This window comes from Phasianus colchicus, chromosome 24 (genome assembly GCF_987193195.1).
Source record: "Phasianus colchicus chromosome 24, bPhaCol1.hap1.1, whole genome shotgun sequence".
NCBI classification, from domain to species: domain Eukaryota; kingdom Metazoa; phylum Chordata; class Aves; order Galliformes; family Phasianidae; genus Phasianus; species Phasianus colchicus.
Window position 1 is genome coordinate 3,896,822 of NC_143459.1, and position 24,212 is coordinate 3,921,033.

Sequence of the window (24,212 nt, forward strand, 5' to 3'; positions counted from 1 at the left end):
CTGTAGGGAAAATGGAAGAGTTAATAAGGGGCTTGAACGTGCAGGTGAGACAGTTATAGGGTTTGTTTTTTTTTTCCCCTTCAAGTCTCTGAAATTATCACCAACGATAGAAGGATTTTTTAAAAAGAGTTATGCATGGAAGAGCCTGGGAATGGGTGTTCTGATGATCAGAACAAGGAATTTGTGAGGTGTTTGCATCTGGTCCAGCAGGAAGCCATGTGAGATGCCCAGGGACAAGGGAAACCTCTCTGTGGCATCACTGGGTGCTGGACCAGGCACACACAGCTCTGCAATTTGCTTCTCCCACGCGTCAGAAAGATGGATGGTTCGCTGCCTACATGATGGTTTCTAGATATCCCTGTCTTGTCCCTTAATCAAGCACTATATCAAGCCAACAGTCCACGTGCTTAATGTGACAGTGGCGATGTCTGACTGCTTCTCCCCATTCATAAGCCAGATCATTATCTCCCCCCATCTGCAAACATAAAAATCCTATGGAGTTATTACACAAGTGATGCCACTGTAAAATCCTCCCATGCCCTCCTCAGTTCCCCTTTCCTTTCTGCACTCCATCAGTAGGACTGAGACCTCCCCAACTCTGCATCCCCAGCCCCTCCAAGGGCTGTGCTGCAGTCAGGCACCCTGTGCCCCCAATTTCAGCCTGACTGAGGGCTCACCCCACAAGCACCAAGGCTGAGGGCAGCCACTGTCCCCTCCCTGGCTCTGCAATGTGTTTCCTCTTCATTTCTCTGCACTCGGTATAAATCAGGGAGCCGGAGCATTTTTTATTTGGAGCATCTGCTGGAACAGCAATTAATCACTGTCAGGCTATCTGAAAATACCCATTAGTTTTTGTTTTACTCTTTACTACATAAGCAGAAGAGATACATCTCCATTCCAGCTACCAATCCAAGTGGCCAGAGCACAGCTGGGAGCAGAAATTTAACGAAGGATCCCCAGAAATGAAGAGATGGAGTTTGGGTGCAGTTTGGCTGGAAATTGAGCTGTCAGGGGAAAATGGGGGGACTTTGCTGGGAAGAAGAGGGAAGAAGCCCTGTGGCTCTACAAACAGATGTTAATGTTTAACAGGACCCATAATTGGAATTGGCTACAGAGCTTGGAGAAAATTATTTTTCCTTTGTTTGTTAGCTTTGAGCTCTTTAGGCAGTTAATTAAAAGACGTTCATGGAACATATCTTCTTCAAATTCAGGCACACAGCCAATAAAAAGTGACCGTGAACTTGGCATCCCAGGGTTCTCGATTAATTTGCTCTCTGTGATTTAGAGCTGTGTGCTGCTTTCAACGTTAGAATTTTCTTTCACTAATTTCTAGGACCATGAACTCTCTGTCACAAGATCTAAAATACCCGAGCTCTGGGGTTTTTTTAAGCTTTCATTGCATGCAGACAGTGCCATAAGCAAGGCTTCCAAAACATTTTGTAACACCTAGTTCCTAAGTTGCATATCCAATTCTGACAGTTCCTCCAACATGGAATCTATGGGGACAGCTTGGCAGCCCTCCCCCAGTCTCAGCTCCATACAGCTCCAAGCCAAACTGCCCTTAAAGAAGTCAGCAGACGTGACTGAGAGACAGAGAGGACACACAGCAGTCACAGCTCTGTTTAGCAGAGCCATAGCTGCATTCAGTGGCTGCAATAGAGTTTACATGAAAAATATGTGCACTTTCAGGATCACTGCCAGGACGTCTCAAGCTCTCTGTGTTATTGCATGTAAATCTATCAGTCCATCCATCTATCAAACTATCTATCAATCTGTCTGCTTATCTATCTATCTACTTAGCTATCTATCTATCTGCCTACCTATCCATCCATCCATCCCTCCCTCCATCCATCCATCCCTCCATCCATCCATCCATCCATCCATCCATCCATCCATCCATCCATCCATCCATCCATCCATCCATCCCTCCATCCATCCATCCATCCCTCCATCCATCCATCCATCCATCCATCCATCCTTCCCTCCATCCATCCATCCATCCATCCCTCCATCCATCCATCCATCCATCTTCTACCTATGTGTCTTCATGTGTGTTCATGCTTACTGTCTGCTACTAAGTCTGTACACAGACAATTATCATAGACTGATACTAGTGCATATAAGCATGAAATCTGTGTGCACACCTGAAGTTTCTGTGCCTATCAGAGTTGGCCCAATGATTGTAAAAGGGGCTCCATACAAATTCTGATTAAGCTTCTACGAAGATATTTTAGCACAACAAGTGAATCTGTGTTATTTATGCTGATCTTGATGCTGCAGCATTCACACTGTGAGAGGGAATTCCATGTGCCCACTGCAGAGCTCTGCTGTTGCCACGACCAGACCTCTCCCCATCAGCTCAGCCTTTGCTTTTCTGCCCCTCCATCACTAACAAAACACTAAGAAAACCAAACCCAAATATTCACACCAAATCCAAATAATTGCTCCGGTTTTTCCACCAAGCATTCCTCAAAATCTTCAAAACAGGCCCTTAATGAATCACTTCATCTCACTGATCTCTTTAACTGGGATCACTTATTTACTTAAAATTTTAGAATTTGCTACTGTCCCTCAGGTCATTTTGCTTTTAGAGAAGCAGCCTGCTAGGAAGTTAATTATGTAAAACTAGCAATTAATTTCTCACAGGCATGACAAATATTTGACTTAAAAGATGTATTTCCCTTTTGGTGAGCTGCAGCCCATCGGTGTGCTGTTAGCTGCAGTGGTACATGCCTGGGAATAAAAAGCTGTGCTGGGAAATTAAGGTCCTCGTTTGACTTTTAAGACCTCCCTGCTAAAGTTCTACTGCTTTTTGTTCACATTCATGAGCAGAGAGTGCACAGACCTCACGTGTTCTCAGGATTTTTAGGCCTTTTGGTTGGCTTTTGTCCAAGACGTGAAAAAATTTCCTTAAATCCATGGGACTTTCTTCTCAAGGGCTGAAGTTCTGCACTTCTGCCCAGGTTTATTCCACGTATTCCCATTTATTTAGCTAAATAAATCTGAAGATCTGAACAAGATCTCCAGGTCTAGGAAGACTCAAATGTTTTCATCTGGACATGGATGGAGCTCCTGGAAACAGACAGCCTGGAGCACTTCAGTGACCAAGCTGCTGAGAAAGCCAGGAAAACACTTTTGAAAGTGAAAATTTTGCTTGGGATGCCATCAGCAGTTCTGCACAGTGCCTGAGATGGGCTCCTGGGCTGCACATTAACACAGACCTGCAGATCCCACTTGCACAGCCTCCCATGGTAAGCAGAGGGAAGGAGCAGAGGTGAGCACCCGTCTTACCATGCAGATCAGCTCTCAGCTGAAGGGCAGCTCTGCACCCCCACAGGCTTTCTGCAGCTTACACAACAGCACCAGCTTCTCCACACCACATCAAAGCCACAACTGGAACAGTATTTTTTCAAAATCTGCAAGGTTTGGGGGAAGATTTTTTTGCTTGCTTTCCTACACGTGTGACAAAGATTTGCAATTCTTCCTGGCCAGGAGCGTGGCGGTGCTTCAACCCGGTGAGCCTTTTTCTGATGCCAAATATCACATCATTTAGAGTCCCACACGTGCTTCCTGCTCATCAATTCCCTTCTTTCTGCAACAAGGGCACAGGCTGAGCCATCTTCCTGTTTGTTGAAGCCTTGGTGTTGCCAAATGGGAAGATCAAACAGAAATCAAAGTGACTTCACTCTTTTTTTTTTTTTTCCTCTGCTTTCTTTGTGACTGTATTGGCAGCCAGCTGTGTGGATGTCCCTTCCCAGCCCAATGCAAACACAAGGTGTTAGCTCCATGAACAGAGCTAAGCCAGAGCTCTGGGGATGGGCAGGAGCTCCCGTGCAGATGGGCTGAGGGAAGGTAATGTCACAACCTGTCATGGCTCAACTGCTTTCAGGGATGTGTCAGCTTGAGTCTATCTAAAGTTCAATTATTCTCTGCACGAAGCTGAATTTTGTCATTTTTGAATATGAAATGTCCTGGATAAGCTGCATCTCAGCTTCCATTGGTTTATCTGAACCACGTGGCTCACATGGGTACTTTTACCCTCTGCAAAGTCAAGGTTACAGAACTGAAGTGTGAAATGATATTACAGAGACAGTCAGCATCAAGTAGGAAGAGCAGGATTTGTTCAGATTGGAATCTTATTGAAAAGCCCAATTCAAACCTCACTAGAGATTCAGGATGGAAATAATCCTTTACTTTTATTTTGCCTTCATTCTCAATCTGTCTCATTTATTCTCAATACTAGCAGAGCAGAAATACCAGCAAAAAATGCCATTCCTAGCACAATTCCTTGTTCCAGTTTACAGAAGAAGAGCCTGAGGTAGAGAAGGTCTGTGGCAGCTGAGATATCAGGCTGAGGAGCTTTGAATTTGAGAAGAAAGCACACTTTGGTAATGTTGGTTAAATCAAACACCTGAAGTGCTGCAAACACCTCCAGTTCTGCCCGGCCATCCTGTGATCATTCGTTTTCTTCTTGAAGGGGAAATCTTCAGCAGGTTCAGCCAAGCCCATGTCAGCAAACACGCCTGTCAGAGAACCACACTGCTTCCTCCCGTGTCCTCTCTGCTATTTACACAAAATAACACTAATTATCTAAAATGCTGGCTTCCTCAAAATACCTGTTGGAACAGAAGATACAATTACCATAATTCCATTGCAAATTTTAGTTCCCATAATCACTCTCCATTACAACAGGCGTCGAAGGTACCTCTGGCTTTACCTGGGAGATGGTGAAAGCAAAGATTTAACTCGTTCAGCTCTTTTCAGCAGGAGGACGTGCAGGATTGCACATCTGTAAGCAGCAGCTTTGGGTTTTGTTCGGCTTTGATCCCAGGGCCAAAATGATGCCAAGATGAACCAAGAGCAGAGGGTACCCAGCCAGGCTGGTTTGTCCTGCAGTCCAGGAACACTGCAGGGTGCAGGGAGGTGCTTCAGGTGGGGGTTGGCTGAGCACTGGGGCACTGGGATTCCTTTGCATGCAGTGGGAACAAACACAACAGCAGCTACTCCATCTCTGCCATGGAGAAATAACTTCCAGCAGGACTGGAGACCTCTTTAGGAGCACAGATTTCATGGTTTGACCACAATCTTTTCTCATGCCCTTCTGGTTCTCTGGTTTCCTTTTCTGAGGACAGCAGATGAAAACTTGGGCTTTGCTCTCCACTTGTCTTGCAAACTCCCTTCCCACACTTTGCCATGATACTCTGAGACACCAACTTAGCAGGTAAGAAAGGAACTCCAGGCAGCATTCCATTCAGATCACAGCAGATAATCCCAGTGAGGGATCTTCTCAGGTGGCACAGCAGAACACAGTCCCTTAGACCTGATGAAAACAAGCCTGTACAAAACCCCTCCAGGATGCTGGAAAACCAAACATACTCATCATCCACTCTCCCACTTGCTTGCAGGTGCTGTAATTGCTGCAGCACGTCTCTGTAATTACAGCAAGCTCCAATCTGAGCAACTGATGAGCGTGGGAAACAGCAACCGAGGCCTCTGAAAGATGAGGGCTGGAATTCTAACAAGCTCAGGTATTCATACCCACTACTTTCCAACACATTACATTGCTTTTGCTGTTGAAGAAGTCAGTGTTGCAGCTCCTGTGATACGTCCCCTGTCTGAGGACCCTCCTGCTGAGTACCTTTCCCCAGGTCTTATGGCATCTGCAGAACAGATCAAGTTCTGAACTTTCAGCTTCTGCTTGGCACCTTCTCCAAAGAAGAGCCTTTCTTTGTAGGCAGTAAAATTTTGCCTCTTTTCTCCAGAAATAACCTGCACAGCCCTTGTCCTGCTGCATGGAATTGAACTGCCACTTTCCCAGCTCATGATGGATCCACAGATCAACAGGCTGATATTAGTTTGGCTGCCAGGAGCCCTCCTTCAGTGCTGGTGGCTCAAGCCAAGGGTTTCAGAGCAGAAAGTTTTAAATTCCCATCCCAGTAGTGACCATAAAGTTGACAGAAGCTCACAAAGCTCATTAAGTTGCACAGATATATCCTTGTTCCCTTCGTGCACCTGGAGATGTATTTCATATGATCTGCACTGCTACCAACAGGGACAGCTACGGGGTAAACACAGCTGAAAGAATGAGACAATTCCAGCCCAGGTTCCTATCCTGGAAGGAGGGTCAGAACCATGGAGCTTCAGAAACCTCCCAGCAGGCCCTGAATCACACAGACACCGTGCTTTACATAGTGAGATTACACACATACAAATCAATGGTGAGGTTCTGTTTTGCATTTCCAGTGGGTTCTCTGGTGCTCATGAGCTGCTGTTTCAGATGTTGAGTCACGCAAGTCCAAAGCATTATCTTCTCTTTAAAATAAGAAGCTGAGATCTCTTTTACCCCTGGGAGACAGAGCTTCCAGAGGAATACTGAATATCACACCAGCTTCTTAATCAAATAATAATCAGAAACAACTGATTTTTCACCTTTTCTCTGCTTTTCCAGAGGTTGAGGTTTGCTGTACAGTATGCTAATGAACAGCTTTCAAGATCCCCTTTCCCCTCCTGCCTTCTTCAGGAGTTTATTTTTAAAAGTACCATCCAGGGCATTGGAATAGCAATAAAGAATAGGTTAAAGCCTCTGATGTTTCGTTCCAGGAAAGCCGAAAAGATTAATGCACTTGTCTGCAACTTGAGCCTCTGCTATTCCCAGTTCTCCAGAAACCAAACAGCATGTACAGCAATTTCTTTATTACTTAAATCACATTGCACGATTATTGCACCGCTTTGGCTGGAAGGCAGCAGAACTGCACTGCCTGCCAAGGGGAAAGGATGGAGGGCAGCCCGCAGCCATGGGGAAACGTCATTGCTCCAATGGGGTCTGTGAGTAACCACACTTCTGCAGTTCTGTGTGATGGGGATCAGTCCAGATCCTCCGTTTCCAACACAGATCTCCATTTGCTGAATGCCAGCACTCCTTAATGATATTAAGCACCATAAAAATGGGCATCAAGTGGAGCCCACTCCATCATTATGATTGTTTGCACAGCACAGACACGTAATTAGATGTCAAGGCAGAGCTAATGGTATTTGCTAACTCTGTTAATGTTGAGTTTTATGTTTCCGAAGATTCCTTTTTACATTGTTTTTATATTTGGATTTTATTTTCTTCTTTAACGTTTCCCAAAGGTCCGATTGCTGGCGCTGTCAGCAGATCCGGGCGTTCCTCATTTTAACTGAATTTATTTTTTGAGGTTATTTATGTGTTGACTATCTTTGCTAATGGGAACCAGAGTCTTTAGGATGGCAGCTATGAGTGACAGCCTCAGAAATCACTTTAGACAGGATTCCTGACACAATATTTTGACTATTTCATTTTAAGTAAGACACTGTGATTGTCAGCTCGGTTACAATACAGCCGCTGCTCCCCAGTGGAAAAAAAGATCTGAAAATTGAAGGAAATCAAATTCCCACTTAAATGACTTTTAGAGTAAAACAGTCAGGTCCTGCCCTTGCCTCTACCTGCACACGTGCACAGCACTGCACGGCGCTTGAAATGCTTAAGGAGACAACAAGCAGCTCGGAGATGGCTGAGTCCCCAGGCACACTTTGAGTAAGCACCTAGAAAATACATGGAGTTCATCACTCTTTGTGAGCTGATAATGGTATTTTGCCATTTCTGTTCCTTTTCTGGCTAATGCAATGCCTGGAACAAAACACAGTATTTTTGATGGAAAAGCTTTGGGGTTTTCTTGCTATTTTTTAGCTGAAAAGGTTTTCATGGGAATTGAAAAGGAAAATATAAGAGAGTGGTTATGCATTGATTTCTTGGGTGTCAGGGATAGGGCAGGAGGAGAACGTAGGAAGAACCGAGGTGGAGCTTTCCAGATTTGGGGCAGCGTTCGACATCCGCTTCACTAAGAAACACAGTGATGGTGGGCTCTGCTGATGAACTGCCTGGGATTTAAACTCTGCCACTGCATTACACTTCATTTGATATAAAGCAAGGTCACTCCTCATCCTTTAGGTTATTCAGGATTAGAAAATTGAAGCCATTTGAACCGAGATGGTATTTCTTAATATAATAATGGCCGGGAAATTGAACCGTAAGAATGACTTCTTGTTATTAGTTCATAGGAGGTGCTTTTTAAAAATTAGAGTAGAAGGAGGACGACTGCAGCTTAATCCCAAGATAAATCATCGCTCTGCAATGGCCAGCAAAGCGCAGGGCTTGATGTGATTAGGGGACTTAAAGCTGTGGCAGGGCAAGTTAAAGCCTCGCTAATGATTTTAACTAGGATTACACAGAGATAAATAGGACTTCCCATGCGCTGTCTGTTCTTTGCATCACTGCATGTTGCGGGTGGTTTTCACTCAGTTTTTTCAGTTTTTTTCTTTTCTGGATGTTTCACAGGAAGGGTAAATCACAACAAACGCACCCATTTCATCCCCATCTCACTGCAGTCACTGATTTATCTTATCTGCTGCAGAACTCTCGAAGGGTGGAAGACACCAGTGGGAAAAAACAGCAAACCAGTTAAAACAGTTTGAGTTGAAACCCCTTTCTCTCTCCTACTCTGTGTACATTTAAGCATGGAACAGCTTTTTAACCAAAGTGAGAACTTGAGCAGAAAGCTGTTGTTTGGGTTAAAATATCTCCCATTTCGGTCCCTGAACATTCTGACTCTTTGCATATCCTATTCATTTTTTCCTCCCTCTCGCTTGGCGTTAACCCAGTGGGAAGAGAAGGAAGATTTTTTTGAGGGTTGTTTTTTTTTTTTTGCCTTATTTTTAAGTTTTGCAGGGAAAAAAAAAGAAGACAGAAAAGCCATCTCAAAGATATACCCTTATATTTTCAGTTTTTTTAGAGATGGGGAAACACATTTCCTCAAACATCTGCAGCACACCAGCTGCTCCAGCCTCTGCGTGCTCATCCAAATTCCTTCTCCCTTTTCTCTTTCCTCATCATCCCCTTCTTTCAATTTGCTGCTGCCATTGCTGGTGATGAACTCTGGCTGCTGGAGGTGCGACCCAGTGAGCTCCATTCACAAGGGCAGGAGAATGGGCTTTGCTGGGGCTGCCCAGCCCACGAGCAGTGCACAAACTGTGCACTCCTCTTCCACCTGTTTGAGGATGAGGATTTGGTTGGTGCTGTGTAAAGCAGTCTCTCCTTTTGTTCTCCAGGAAGCATTCTGCTGTTTGAGAGCCCTCGGATTGGCAGTGAATGAAGACACTGTCAGCCAACTCCTTGCTTTCTGTTTGGAAATGCATTAATGAAAAGCATTCTATTGTTTTTCTAAAAAATGATGCAGAAGGGAGTGCCTCCCCCCTGCAAGAAATGAGGATTCAGAATCAGTTGCATTGGATTTTTTTCTCCTATTTTGGTAGAAGGAAACCATCCAATCTCTTTGTACGCCTGTGACAAAATAAACAGAAGTGGAATTCATGATAGAACCAAACAAGTCACCACCAGCAGGGCCACGAAGGCACCGGACGGACAGACAGAAGGTGGCATTTCCTTCACTGCTGGGCTGTGCAGGGACAGAGTTAGGAAGCAGTTTGCTGCAGTATGTGCACCTGGTCCCTCTCTGCAATAAGGTGCAGGAAAAGTCTTCAGCAGATTGTCACAAAATACCTAAGTGGGAAAGTCCACCAGAAGCTGAAAACATTGATTAAATACCTTGAAACCAGTGGGTAACAAAGAAAGTGTTGCTTTCCCAAGCATAATGTTGGCTAAATGGAACTTGTTTTTATCACTGTGCAAGTAGCTAAAAAAAGCAGAAAGACACCAGAACAGCCAACTGTCACCACTAGAGACCTTCATCTGCTCCTGTGCAGCCAATGGGAGCCCTGAGGGGGCAGGAAAGGCTCTAGGAACCCCATTAGGTTGGCAAAGCAACACCAGCCTTTGGATCTGTAGCATCCTGGGGTTCCCACCAGACAGGCAGGGAACCTGAAGCCCAGGATTTATACTGGTCAGCACTGGCTCTTCCATACCCACGTCAGAAGTTGCTTCTGCTTACACCAGCTGGGAATACGGTCCCTCAGTCTCTATATTAACATTTTCCTCTGTAACGTTGCTGGAACAGGTTCATTTTTCTTACTGAGAGCAAAAGAGGGAGAAGAATGCCATACAAAGCAACAGACAGCACAGGCAGCCTATTTGAGCTGAGGGTACCTCTGTGGATTAAGGAGTGGTGCAGGAGAGAAAAAAAAAATAATTTAAATTATTATCTTTTGAGAGTATTCATAATCAAGTCCTGTCTCTGTAGTGAAGACAAACCTTTGTAACTATGCATGGCTAGACTCTAGCTTTCGCTTTATTTAATTTTGCTGTGTGCACAGTAGGAAAGATAGGGTTGGGTGTATGGTGGATCAACACGAAAGCCTGTGCTTTCACCAGCAGCTTGTAATTTTAGCTGTCAGCTGAGTTGTTTACACAGCTAAACAAACGGATCCCACTCTCTGTCCCTCTTATCTCTGGTGCACACACAGAGTGGGAACAAGTTGAGAGGCCCCTCTAAAAACACTGCTAGCTCTCCGCTGGGCGCTGGGTCAGGAGCCTGCCTTTGTTCCCACTGCTCTGTACATCAGATTACAGCCCTTGCTCTGCTTGCATCTCCTCTCTGCAGGAGCACGCACACGCGCAGCACTGCTCGCTGGGTTTTGTTTTCCAGGAGAGTCCATCTGCTTATGCTCATGTAATCTCCTTACAGGAATCCCTGGGCTCGAGCCCTGCTGTTGGCTGCTCTGACATTTCCCATGCCCCCTCTGCCTGCCCAGGCTCAGTGCCATGCAGAGGTCCTGCTCTCATCCCAACCTCTTCCTTTGCTCTGAGCTGCACTAAGCACAGTCAGACGCTCCCAACGCCTTCTGCAGAAGTGAGGGCGCTGGGCAAAAGCAGGCTCACAAACCATCAAAGAGCCATCCATCCTCCCAAGGTCAAGCCAGCCAGTGTTTAAATGCTCTTTTTCTCTTGCACATGTACAGATGCATCAGCTCACCCCGGGGATGATGATAGCAGGGTCTGCGTTTCTGCCAGGAGCTACATGCAGTAAATCAAAGCAAATCAGGCACAGATCCCACAGGTTACCAAGCTCTTTGGCTGATTCAGTTTTAGCTGTGAGGCAGGTGATGTGTCTGACTCTAAAGCATCTCGATCTGAATATCCTCACTAGGGAAAACATCAAACCACTCTTGGTGATTCCAGTGGACGTTTTCACCTCTTAAAGGTTTCTGGCAGTGGCTCCAGGAGCTGCTCTCATTGAAATGTTGCGGGATATGGACAAAAGAGACTTTTTCAGCCCTTTTCCTGCACTGCATGCTGTTAAGCCAACTGGGCAGGAATGAGCCTTTGGTGTAATACAGCCTTAGGAGCTGACAGTGCAATGCACAGAGCACAAGTCCTTCCATAATGAGCACAGAGGAGCCACAGTGAGCTGGATTCCCTTTCCTCTGAACCATCAACATCCCAGTGGCCAAAAGAAATGCAGAACTATGATCCCACCTTGCAGTGCCACTGCAGCTTCCCTACACTCTGGCTGTGCTCAACTGATGGAGTTTAATCTGAACCAATGAAAATGCACACAAACAGAGGGAAGGGTTAATGACCAGCTTGTAATTTATCCTGCAAAACACCCAGAGGACTAAAGACTCGGGGCAGGCTCTGACTGCACAGCCCAGCTGCAGAGCAGGATGTTTCCATTCATGCTGGTGTGCTGCAGTGCCTGAATTACTGCCCTGATGAGAGGAAGCGTGCACCTGAAGGGAAGATGCTGTCTGAAAAGCATGGCCTGCTGGAGCAGGGTCACTGAGTTCCTAACATCAATAAACACTCAGCACCTACAGATTGTTTCCAAAGCTCATTATTTCAGAGGACTGCTCTATATGTGAGTGAAATTCATTACCTGAGTGGCTTGTTATATTTTCTAGTCGCTGCCAAGATGTAGGCATTCCTTGGCCACCTTAATTAATGAGTGATTACAAACTGAAGTGTATCATTTGTATTTAGATATGTTTCTCACTGCTGTAACTGGAGTCACTGAAATCTGTTGTTCAAAGAAGCCATCAAAGGCCAAGCAGCCCCATCCCACATGGTAATTAGAAGCATTTTTCCCTGTTGGAGCAGAGAACTTGACCTCAGTGCTCCAGCAAGACTCCAGGACCAGGTCTGAAACTGCAGCAAAACTGCACACGGCCCAGAGTCTGAAAACAGCTTCGGAAAGCTCCATTCCCCAGGGAGCTGCACCAGCATCCGTGACTCACCAACATCCCCAGCAGTTACACTTCATAAAAGCAAACCTCTTCCCTGTAAACAACCTTATCACATAACAACAGCCCCAATATATATAATATATATAAAAGCAAGCCTAAATATTTCATTGTAAGTACCAACAGGAGGACCTTAGGTTTCCCTTGGGGGTTACACTGATACACTGGAGGTAAAGCTGAATTTGTGCACGGATTATCCAGCACTATCCTACTGTGGCCATCAGTTTGCACTCCCGAGCAATAAGTGGTGCTTGAGTGGTGAGCAGGAGGATGGAAAAGTAAAGGATTTACCTGAGAGAACCCAACAGGGTGCTGGGGAGGAGCACGTGGGTCTGCAGCCACAGAAACATAGAATCACAGTATCACAGATCCACAGCATCACAGAATGGCTTGGGTTGGAAGGAATATGTAGTTCCAATCCTGCTAGAGGTGAAGGGCTTGGATTCACTAAGAGTGAGATTTATTGGTTCAAATTCAGTTATCTAAAACCAAGTTGGAGCATACAGGCAATGGAGAGGACCAGGCAGCCCTGAGGGCAATTCACCTCCTTCCAGGATGGGTTTTTAGGAAGCCCAGATGGTTCCTTCAGCATTTCTGGGTGGAACAGAGCCATAATTTCCTCCCGACTCCTTAAATCAGCGCTGTAATCAAAGCAGAATTCAACTCAAATCTTGACCTGCTGGAATACACAAGGAATGCAGCTTGAAAAATGCATTTTGTTTGTCTCCAGCATTCTAACTGCTTGGAAATGTCACCCAGCTGCAGCTGAACCAGCAGTGCTGCAGGAGCCAGGTCCAGCCACGCAGCATCGTGATGCTGGTTCACAGCACAGCTTTAATTCCAAGGGAGGAACCTTTCACCGAATGCCTTCAGAAACAACGAACTTCAACTGTGTGCTCAAGGGTTTGAGTGTTGTTGTTTGTTTTGTTGTTTTTTTTTTAATGAATTTTCTGATGTTACTGCTGAATGTTTTACACTGCACTGAGTTATTTTACTTCTGCTGATGTTCCGTGCGGTGCTTGCTGCAGTGAAGAACTGCCTTGAGCAATGATGATAACAACACCAGTGAATTAACAGTAATTACAGACATTTTTTCCCTTCAGTTTCCATACAGTCGCTCTGCTCAGCTTGCCAGGAGTATCTCCTTTTCCGCCAGAAATTGCAGCTCCTCATGAAAACACTGGTTTGGAGGTTTTTCAACCTATTTAAGAGGAATCTAAGAGTAGAAAAATCAGATTTCTTTGCTCAGAAGGAAGTGCATAAACTCAGACTGTGAACTACAAACAGCTGCTGGGAGCGAGGTCTGGTGATTAAAGGAGAGGAATAGAGGTTGGGGTAATTGTGTTAATCCACTCTCATTGAGCCCCGCAGTGCTTAAAAAGGTACAGAGGCTTGTGACTGTGTTACCAGCAGAAGACTCAAGGGCAAACATTTCTAAACAGAATTTACCAACTTCTGATTTCAGCTGTATCGTATTCACCTGCAGCTTATATACACCCAACGTGTGAATTGACACACTTCTAAATTTACTACCCCATCTCTCCTGTTGGATAGGCGCTCTGTGAGATGGCTGGAAGGATTTTCCATAAGGATGTGGGATGCATCTGTAGTGCTGACCATAGCAGAGGCATTAAAGCATCCACTTCTGCTTCTGATCACTACAGCAGCACCCCTTGGAATGGGAATGTGGGTTTCCTATTCCTTTCTCCCACTTTGTGAGTATAATTCAGGTGGGACCAACCTGGATTTATCAAACCAGGGTCACCTAGCTAAAAGTTGGCCATTAGATCAAGGCATCTCCAAGGGGTTACTTCTTTCACTTCTTCCAGGGATGGGCCTGAAGTGACTCCTTGGAGTACTTTAACACCTTTCAGATAGCTGAAGCTGACACAGTCACAGCTCTCGTCTCCAGGAGCACAGCAGGACACTCGAGATGGACGACGATGAGCAGCAGTCTGTGAGGGGGCTGAGAGAGGGAAATATTTCCAAGTTCAGACTGATCATTTCCCAATGTTTGGTTTTCTCTCTCTCTGAAAAAAAAATATATATATTGAAGGGAGGGAGAAAAGCATTTCTCTTCCTCTGCCCTGTGTAGAAGGAGTTCAGGTAAGTGACTCTCCTTGGCAGCTGCCCTATAATCACAGGTTCTGGTTCATCCAATGAACCCAACCTCCCTGCTCAAAGGGGCTGATTGTGAGCCAACCATTTCCTAAGCAGACACTCCTTCAATTTACAGATCTTTTTCAACCGTCTCTTGAAGCTCCCTTTCACTAATGGCTCTTTTTTAAACCACAGGGGAAAGGTGTGAGAGAAGTGCCTCTTCCTATTGTGCCTGAGGAGCAAGCTGAGGTGGGAGGTCAGCTGCTGCTGATGTGAGCCATCCAGGTGCTCTAGAGGAGAGGACTTCGGATGTCAGGGGGAAATTCTTTACAGAGAGAGTGGTGAGGTGCTGGAACAGCTGCCCAGAGAGGCTGTGGATGCCCCGTCCATCCCTGGAGGTGTTCAAGGCCAGGCTGGATGGGGCCCTGGGCAGCCTGGGCTGCTATGAAATGTGGAAGTTGGTGGCCCTGCGTGTGGCGGGGGGTTGGAGATTCATCATCCTTGAGGTCCCTTCCAACCCTGGCCGTTCTGTGATTCTGTGACTTGCAAGCACAAAGCCAGCATGCAAATACTTCTGACTGCTCCTGGAGGTGTGGGGTCCCGTCCCTCCAATCTGTTGTGCTGTTGCACTGAAGGATGGAGCTCATTCTTGCTGATGGAGCTCATGGATGAGCCCTGGGAAGTGCCAGCAGCCCACTAGTGCTGATAGCAGCCAGGAGCTGCTGAGCAGACCCAGTGCCATCACAGACCCATGGCAAAGATCTGATAAGGCAGCTGGACCACAATGGCTCTTAAAATCATCTCACAGTGTCCAGTGGGGCATTAACGACAATTAACTACAGGCTGCCCTACTGCAAGAGACTGCGAGACATGAAGAGGAGACGGGAGATGAGGTGGGGAGAAACAGCATCACTCCTGCTCCTTCCTTCTGCAAAGCTCTGTCAAGGATAACAACCCTGTATTTAGTGTAATTTACAGTAAACTGTGTTTTAATGGATGTTGTGGGATCCTTATTATGAAAATCCTCTTATGAGCAGCAGCTCCTTTAATAACCTGGGCTGCAAGAAGTGTCTGTCTATTTGCATTTATTTGCATGTATTTGCATGCAAGTTGCTAATATGAAATCTCAAAAGCTCTGACGACTTCATGTTGTTAAGTCAGCCCATAATCTGAAGGACTTGCAATCTGAGAGCACGACATTCTTACAAGTATAAGCTGTGTCCCAGCCCTACCAAAGAGTGTGGGGTGCAGCCTGCAGGGCTCCCTGTCTGCCCACAGGACTTCCCTTTGGTAGGACACACTTCTGCATCCTCCAAAATCTCAGCCTCGAGACCGAAAACCTGCCTGAGCTCTCGCTGTGCCCGAGGATGGCTCACCCACCTTCTGAGCAGCAGATGGTAACGCTGCAGAAAACGAAGTTGCTACAGCAAAAAAGAGTTGCTGTCAAAACCTGCAATTTCACCTTGGAAATGGCATCGTCAGACACCCACGGGTGAGCAGGCTGATATCTGGAGGAAGGGGAATGTGTGGTGAGATCCCAAGGAGTCATTCACAAACTGATACTGGAAGTGCTTCCCTGCTAATCCCAGGGACACTGTGAGACAGTTATGGGGCTTGAAAATGGGATTGCCGTTCTTTTTAAACTTTGAACCCTTTGAAACTTCATTCTGGTTCAGAAAAAGAAAAGAAAACAAACAGCTGTAGTAATAATGACAACCATAATAAAGAACAGTGCAGCAGGAATTGTGAATGTTTGCTACATTGGCCTCTGCACGGTGGTTGTTTCAATGTGGCTGCATCATCTGAACTCCCTAATTTCAGAACTTATCATTCCGAAGAGGTAGAAATGTTGTTTAGACGATCCTAAGCATTGCGATATGAAATCTGTAGCATGAGACAATGTGAATTATGATATAATAAAATTGATCAAAAGAAATGAAGCATAACAATAATATAGAAAACCTACGGATTTACTGTCTTGAAACAACAGATTTAGGACACAACTGAAATGAAATGAGACCGCTGAAATGAAACCATTCAGCTTCCCATAGAAAATGATGCGTAAATTGGCATATTTGTGCAATGCTTCAATTCTGCATGAGAAAACTCCAACTTTTAAGCGTGACATAAATAATCAGGCCCAGAGCTTCCCACAAACCTGCAGCTTTGCCTCGATGATGAATGTGCCTGAACACAGCAATGTGCTGCAGGTCTGGGGAGATCTCTGCTGATGAAGAACCCTTTCTTTCAACTGGATCAGCACAGAGCTGATGCCTGAAACCCATCGAAAGCTTTCCATTAATTGCTGGGTGTTGCTAAAACTTCTCCTAAGTCTCACTGGGAATATCTTGCAGAATTGAGCACATGGTGGACCTGCCAACCCCAGCATCCCCATCCTCACACAGCCCTTGCATACAACCCACTGCTAACATGATCAGCAGCTGAGGTTGATCTGAAGGAGGTTTGGATCAATCCTTGCTGACAAGCTCATGGCCAAGTCTCCTTATGCTTCCTTTCACCTCTCAGTTTGCATCATGAGGATTAAATGAGGATGGCTCCTTCCTCTGAGATTCCCAATCCCACTTGTTAGAGTCAGAGCCTGCACACTTTGGAGAAGCATTCGCATTTACAGATGTCAGTGTGCATTACATGCAGTGTTGGAAAGCCTGGGGGGGATTATCAAGTGGTCCAGTAATCCTCACCTCACTAGCAGAAAGCACAGCTACCCAACAACCAGCTCCTGCTCTGTTTTTCACACAGAGGGACACGGTGCAAGCAAAGCTCAGCCCCAGGGAAATAAAGCAAATGCAATACGGACAGTGATGTAGGACACAATAAGCACCAACACAGCAGATGTAAAAATTAAACGTGAAAGGATAGCCCTCGTGCAGAAAAAACACCTTACAGGCAGCATTACCAATCCCTCCCATTCAAAAAGTTTGTGTCCTCCTTCTAAGTCAACAGAGCTGCTGAAATGCCAGGAGAGCTGCTGAGGTCACACACAGAGGGCTCTCAGCCTCCTGTCTCAGAGTTTCAGGTGCCTGTAAGGTTGTTCGCATTTTTCGGGCTATCAGTGCAAAGGCTGAAACAGCCTGGTTCGATTTTAAATAAAAGCTGTGACTGCACTGTAAGTGCTGGCCATGCTTCATATAGATTTTGTGGCTGGGTAGCCTTGTGCTCCAGTAGGTGAGAAGAGCAGCTTGGAAACTTCTAGGTAATAAATACACTTTTCCATCAACTGGTGGTGACAAGAATTGCTCAGAAGGGAACAGCAAAAGAAAAAAACCCTTTGGCTCTAGATTCACAGCAGCTGTGACAGCCCAGCACTGATCCTGCTAACGTGTCTGATAAAGGCAAAGCTGCACGCATCCGGATGGCACTGAGAGCTGATGGAGCACGCAGGCACCTCTTCTGCCCCAGCCATGGGGAGCTGCTGGGCCACCTGGCACCAGCTGGGAACCAACACTGTGTCACTGTGCTTCCTGTCCTCCCCAGACAGCCCGTCTCAGCTTTGCTTTCAAGTAGCTCACAGCAATGATATTCCATCCCCATCAATTACCGCTATTAAGTTAGCGCCAGCAAACCAGTCCTTGGGGTGGCATCGTTACTGCTATTAAGAACAAGAAGCAGCAGCAGGGGCTCTGCTCATCTTCCCCCCTTCCTAGTGGAAGCTCTTATTGGGGACTTCTTTCGGTATTTCATTAATACTCAGACATATGCTCTGGGAATGTCAAAATGCTGGGATCGCCTGGAACGAAGTGATAAACAGAACTGACGCTGAATTAAACACTGAATTACCTGGAGAGCAGATAGGGTTTATTTGGATGTACATCACTATAGCTACAGCCCTTCACGTGCACCTCCATCCCCTGCTTTACCCAAAGCTCCGCAGACTGGAATAAACTGAAATAAAGTGTTATAATCTCAGGAAATCTGCATGTCCTCTTCATGTTTGAATGGATGTGCTTGGCACGTACATCTAGACAATTTAGGCTAATTATTTTTTGTGTTTATATTTATTGGCTATGATTAGTTATGCAACAAAGACTATGGGAGAACAAATCATGTCAGTGCAGCTAATTGGAGATAACACGAGCTCTAGTGAAAGCAGCAATTTCTGTATTTTACGCATGAAAAAAAGACCTGATCCTGCTGGTTGTAAATCAATAAAGTGCTGCTGAGGTCTCCATCTGAGGATAGGAGCCAAAGCACTGTATCAGTTGCTCCTGATTTCTTGTGTTCTGTCTATGAAGCTACAGAAAGCCACAGATTTTAATGGGGTAAAGCTGTGGTGGGGGTCAGAACAGCACAGGAAGAAGAGATTACAGAAAATGAGATATGTAGGATTTTGTTCCTTCGGAGAGGAGGATGGTGTGAGGCCATCTGTCTGTGTATTTTAGGAGTTTTTAGGGACTGAATATGAACCGATTTCAGCCTGCCAGACTAGAAATGTCTATTTTCACAAACCCTCCAGGCTTTGCTCCTTAGCTCCTAACTCAAACCCTGGTTCTGCAAAAGGCAGAATGCAAGCAATGAGCCTGTCCAAAAAGCCACCCCCTGTCACAGCTCCTGCTTGCTTCCCTTTCATTTAAAACATCTGGGCAGGTGTTTGCAGGTGTCAGCACCCCCTCAGCTCACACTTCCCAGGGCTGTGCTGCCAACACACCTTGCAGTTATCACAGACCTGTGAGCCCAGCTTTGCTCTGAAGGATGGCAGTGCCACTGCCTCCACTTCCCAGTGAGGAAAGACAAGGTTTGTCAAGGTGCCAAGGCACCTGAAGATGCAAACAGATGCTGGGTGTTCTATTCTGAATATCCTGAACATATCCTGACGTGCCTGGTGCCTCCTCTTGCCAACAGCTGGAGCTACAGGTACTCAAATGGCCCTCATTCAGCCCAAGTCTGGATGAGAAGTTTCTTCTGTCATCTGGCACGGGACAGTTGCCGTGTCACCTTGCTTCCTCCTGACCACAGCAGAAGCATGGAGCTTCAGGTGGGGTGAAGCTCACCCTGGAGAGGTTCTTCCTCATGCTCAGGGTTGAACTAAAGAGTTCGAAGGAAACCCTACACACATCCCATGGACCTGGAGAGGCCTGGAGGCATCTCCCTGCCCAAATCCAGTTCTCCTTTCCCCAAGACACTGCCAACATTTGCACCTTCCCAGTTCCAATGGCAAAAAAGAACCAATCTGCCCCCACGCTGCCCTTTGTTCCCACCAACACTGTTTGTTTGTTTATTCCTGGAGAGCAGGACCTGCTAATTTATGTTAATTGGGATTGCACAGGTAGGATTTTCCCCTCCACTTCTCCCTGCATCCCACTGCGAAACCAAACTGACTTTATAATCTCCTACAGCAGCCAGCAGCCTGCTGGAACACCAGCCTCAGCATGCAAAGCATGTTGACAAGCTGCCTTTTTTTTTCTCCCCTCCTCATGAGGAATTCTGTGCATTTTGACAGTTCTGAAGTCTCACTGAGCTATGATTACAATTCTCTTATGTTATATATATATATATGCATACATAAATACATATATATAAAGGAAGCCACCATTCCTGAGGCTGATTGCCCTGCAGCTCTGTAACAGCGCAGTCTTCCCTCCCCTTCTGCTGTCTCCCCATATGCTGTTTCAAGGAGGAAAAAGCAAAGGAAGGCATCTCTGCTCCTTGTTGCTCTGTGCTGGGTGACTCATTTTGGTCTCTGCTGCAGGTTTGAGTCGTGAGCCCAAAGCATAGGGGCCTGTGCAGGATTTGTCTTTGGGGAAAGCAATGCTCTGATGCATTGTTTCTTCAAAAAAGTCCAAAAGCTCTAGCTGTCCTGCTCTGCTTTTTGCTCAGAGCTGATCTAAGGGACTCCATCTTTCCCAGGCACCCAGCTCCTCTCGCTGCCCAGAGGCACAGCTGGGAGATGGGACCAGCAGCACCTCTCACCACCTCTGGGATGCACTTGGGAGCAGCTCCACAACCACAGCACTGTGCTCCTGCTTCCAGCAGCTCAGGAAACGCGCATCCCAAGAGATGTTTTGGGGCTTTGATTACTAAGGAAGTTTTTAAAAAAACTGCCTGATGTCATGAGAGAATTTATTTTACCCACCAGACTGGGCAGGGGCTTTTATCTCCTGCAGGGAGTCAGCACAGATGTGTATTGCTGTAACAGAGATCAGAACTTGACCGCAAATACCTCATTAGCTTGAAAAGTTACCTGTTTTATTTCTGTCCAAAGGATATTTTACTTGGGTGCTTTCATCTGAAAAAACACTAACTTCTGGAAAAGCAAGCTTTAATGTCATGTGTGTTTTCTGCCTTTGAGGAGTGGAAAATGCCACACACTGTGGCATATGCACAGGATTGAGCCACAGGGGAAGAAAATAAGCAGTCGTCTTTCTTGGTTTGATCTGTGTACATCTGTTTCCTGGGAGAGAGGTGAAATGGGATATTTACTTGGGTAAGTATTGTAAGGCAGATGCACTTCACTGCAAAATAAATAAAAAATGATATTAAAATTAGCTATGTAAAAGAAGTGCTCTGGAGCTCTGTTTTCCATTACAAACCCAGTTCTTATGTGCGGCATGCATAACAGGGCTATGAATATTCTCATCTCTAAAGTTTCCAAGCAAAACGTCGGTCCCACCAGAGATGAAAACAGAACTCCTTGCTTTTAATGCGGCTGGGATTTCCCTCTGAGCCTGGAGGGGCTGCTCTGCTGATGGTGCTGTCAGCTGTGTCCTGGGGGAAGCAGCATGGAGCAGGCAGCTGGAGTGCTGGGCTGGCACTGAAAAGCCCAGCAGAGCTCATGTCAGGCCGGCTGCCCAGACAGACAGACACTGTTTGACCAAAGACTTCAGCTGCTGCCCCAGCACCTCTACTCTTGTGAGCCCATGTGGAGCTGTGGGTATGTGACCAGGGTCCCAGGGAGGGCTGTGACCAAAGGACTGGAGAACCTGTCCTGTGAAGGAAGACTGAAAGAGTGAGAGCTTTTCAGCCTGTAAGAGATGTTGCAGGGGGGATTTAATGATGGTACTCCAGGATTTAAAGGAGGACGGAGTCTGTCTCTTCACCAGGAGCCACAGGGTCATGGTGGAATCCCCATCCTTGGGGCTCTTAAGATGCAAACGGATAGCAATGCTGGGCATCTCATCCAGGCTTCCCATCCTGTGGACCTGATGATCTTCCCAGGTCCCTTCCATGGGCTGTGCTGTGGCTCTGTGACACCACAGCAGAGGTTGATGTGTACATGAGGGGCACAGCAATCGCTGGCCACGGGCAAATGCTGATCTAGGAAACCATCCTGAACTGTTCTGTATAAGGCACGGCCATATCACAACCCAACTCTTCTTCTGATGCTGTCCTAAAGGAGATTTCTGTCTTCTCCAGTTGTATTGTCAGAGGGAAGACATCAGCTTAAGTGGAACATGTCCCGAGAAGGGACTTCCATGTTGCAGCAAAGAACACACTGTGATTTGATCAGAGCCCAAAGTAAGCTGCAGAACAAGGATGGCCTCTGTCAGATGTGTATCTGGTGTGAGGAGCTCACCTCCCCATCAGACTGCTGTCAGTAGTTTGAGGATGAAGATTGGAAGAATTTAAGGAGGAAATAAAGAGCAATGTTTTAAGAAGGAGGGTAATTTATCATGAGAGGGCTCACTGATGGATGGGGTTCTTTCCTCATCAGCTGCTGTCTTTCAATCAAGATAGGATGATGTCTTACTAGAAGATGCATTCTGGTTTAAGCACGCGGTGTTGGGCTCAGAAAGGGAATCACTCTGTGATTTCTACAGCAGGAAATCAGAGCTGATGGCTGCAATTGTGCTCCTATCTGGCCTTAAAATCTATTGATCTGTGAAAATAATTGCCACAGTTTACTGATTTTCCTGAATGTTTGATGGCAGGTAAGAAATACTTCTGTCTCTGGTGGCCTGAGCTGCCCTGAAAGAATTTCCTCTGTGCGTTCAGGAGTTAGAAAATAAATATTGATTCAGCATAACCAAAGAAAAAAAATTTAAATGGATCTTTGCTTAGCTGGATGATATGTTTTCTTCCTGTGCTTGCTCAGAGGCTGTCAGGACCACTCGGCATCATCTCGTCGGTGGATCTGGGCTGCTATGCAGACAAACATGGGCTCTTTCTGACTTACTTCATCAACCCGAAGCCCTCGCATCCTTCTTGCTGAACTGGTGTGACTACAATTGGGGTCATACACCCAGCTGTGTCCTAATAAGGCTGAACATTAAAAATAGAGAGTCATCTTCACATGCAAAGAGGTTGAAACTTTCCAAGTTCCTGGGCCTCTCCTGAGCAACACCTGCACAAACGGCACCCAGACCTCTGACACCATGAAATACATTTGTTTGTGTTTGGCATTTTAGAGTAAAGACATTCTCCTCCCCTGCCCTGATCCTGCTCCTTTCTCTTGCTGAGACCCGCGTGTTTTGTCTTCCTAGTTATCACTCTGGAAATTCAAACATGATATTAGTTTAATTAGAGATCAACTCCTTTTATGGAATGCAAATGCCCTACCCAACTAAATCCCCCTTCTGCAGTTGGCAGATGCAAATTAAATCCTATGCACTGAAGTGTAATTTGGCTTTGAACACTCTTAAAGGCCCTCAGTGATTCGGTGGGTGGAGGGGAATTAGTCTTAAGCTGCATTTGTTGCTTTCTCCTCCCTTAATTTGTTTATACAAATGCTACTGAAGCAATATCCACTGCAGACAAATTGCCAAGTGACACACATGAATGAGAGCCAGGGTTTTGCTGCTGGTTTTTGGAGCTGTAAATAACACAAGTCCAGTCTACCTGAAATAATGGGAAATAAGGGGCCATCTGCCACTTCATGTCCCATCGTGTTCTCAGTGACCAGCATATTGGGATGCCCAAGTGGGCCATCTTACAGTCACACAAGGACAGCACTGCTGGCCCGTGGCATTTCTCAGCACTCCAGGAGTCCCATTTTTCAATGAAATGCTCTTCTTTAGCTGTTCTGTCCCCAGTCTGATGGGTGATGCTGGACTCCCCATCCCACATGGAGGAGCCTTGGAAGCTGCCCATAGTGATGCTCTGAGCTGGTTCCTCCAGCATCACTCCTTGCTGGTGAGCCTCGTGAAAACTGCAATATTTTTGTCTCGGATTACTACAAGTATTGTGCTGAGGATCTAAAAAGGGCCCTGAGAGCTCACCTAGTGCATGAGCTTTAAATTAACAGACAAAATGGACAAATTTTGGCAAAATAATCCCTGGCTGTCTCCTTTAGGACTGCCACAATGGTTTTCACCTATCACCACTAACAGGTTGTACTTTCAGTATTCCATTTTATTTTCCTTCACTGCATTTACCTTGAAATGGGTTTCTATGATGCTGTGGGCCAAAAACTATAATCTGAGATATATGTCTGATCTACCCTTTCACTCCATACATTTCCATTTAAGCAAGAAGCTTTTTAAGCCATTCCCGACAGATTAATTACTGACCACAGTCAGCATTTTTCCTCCTTCCTCTTCGACAGCCATTTAACCCAAGTATTTCTTCCTCACAGTAATGTTCCTTCAGCTTCTCCTTCAGGGTCTCTGTTTGCTCTCATGTTCTTCTGGTCTTCTGGTTCAGTGTTCCAAGCACACATTCACTGTCACCTCATATACACTGCTGCTGTTCCACTGGTCTCATCCAGCACCCCAATCTGGTTATTTGAAGGCGTTATTTTAAAGCCTCCCATGTGCTACAATGAAGAAGAGGATTGGCAACAGGCACTTCCAGTTCTGTTCTTGGTTTTCTACTGAGCACTGAACAACTTAGCAAGCAAGTGCTTTTCAATTACATGCTTGTTGCAGACACTCCCTGCGTATGTTTTATAACAATGATTCTGGATCAAGAGGTATCCAGCTAAAGGGATAAACACTGAGCCCAGA

General features: G+C 45.9%; 2 long non-coding RNA genes across 3 annotated transcripts in view; both read right to left on the reverse strand.

Annotated features, from left to right (window-relative positions):
- LOC149915130 (uncharacterized) overlaps positions 1-24,212 on the reverse strand; it is a 218,773-nt gene that overhangs the window by 24,731 nt on the left and 169,830 nt on the right. The window lies entirely within an intron of this gene.
- On the reverse strand, positions 8,791-13,977 carry LOC149915131 (uncharacterized). Its single transcript, XR_016459742.1, has 3 exons — positions 12,505-13,977; positions 9,303-9,358; positions 8,791-9,197 (listed from the first exon to the last, which is right to left on the reverse strand). It is a non-coding gene; the product is annotated as an uncharacterized LOC149915131 (long non-coding RNA).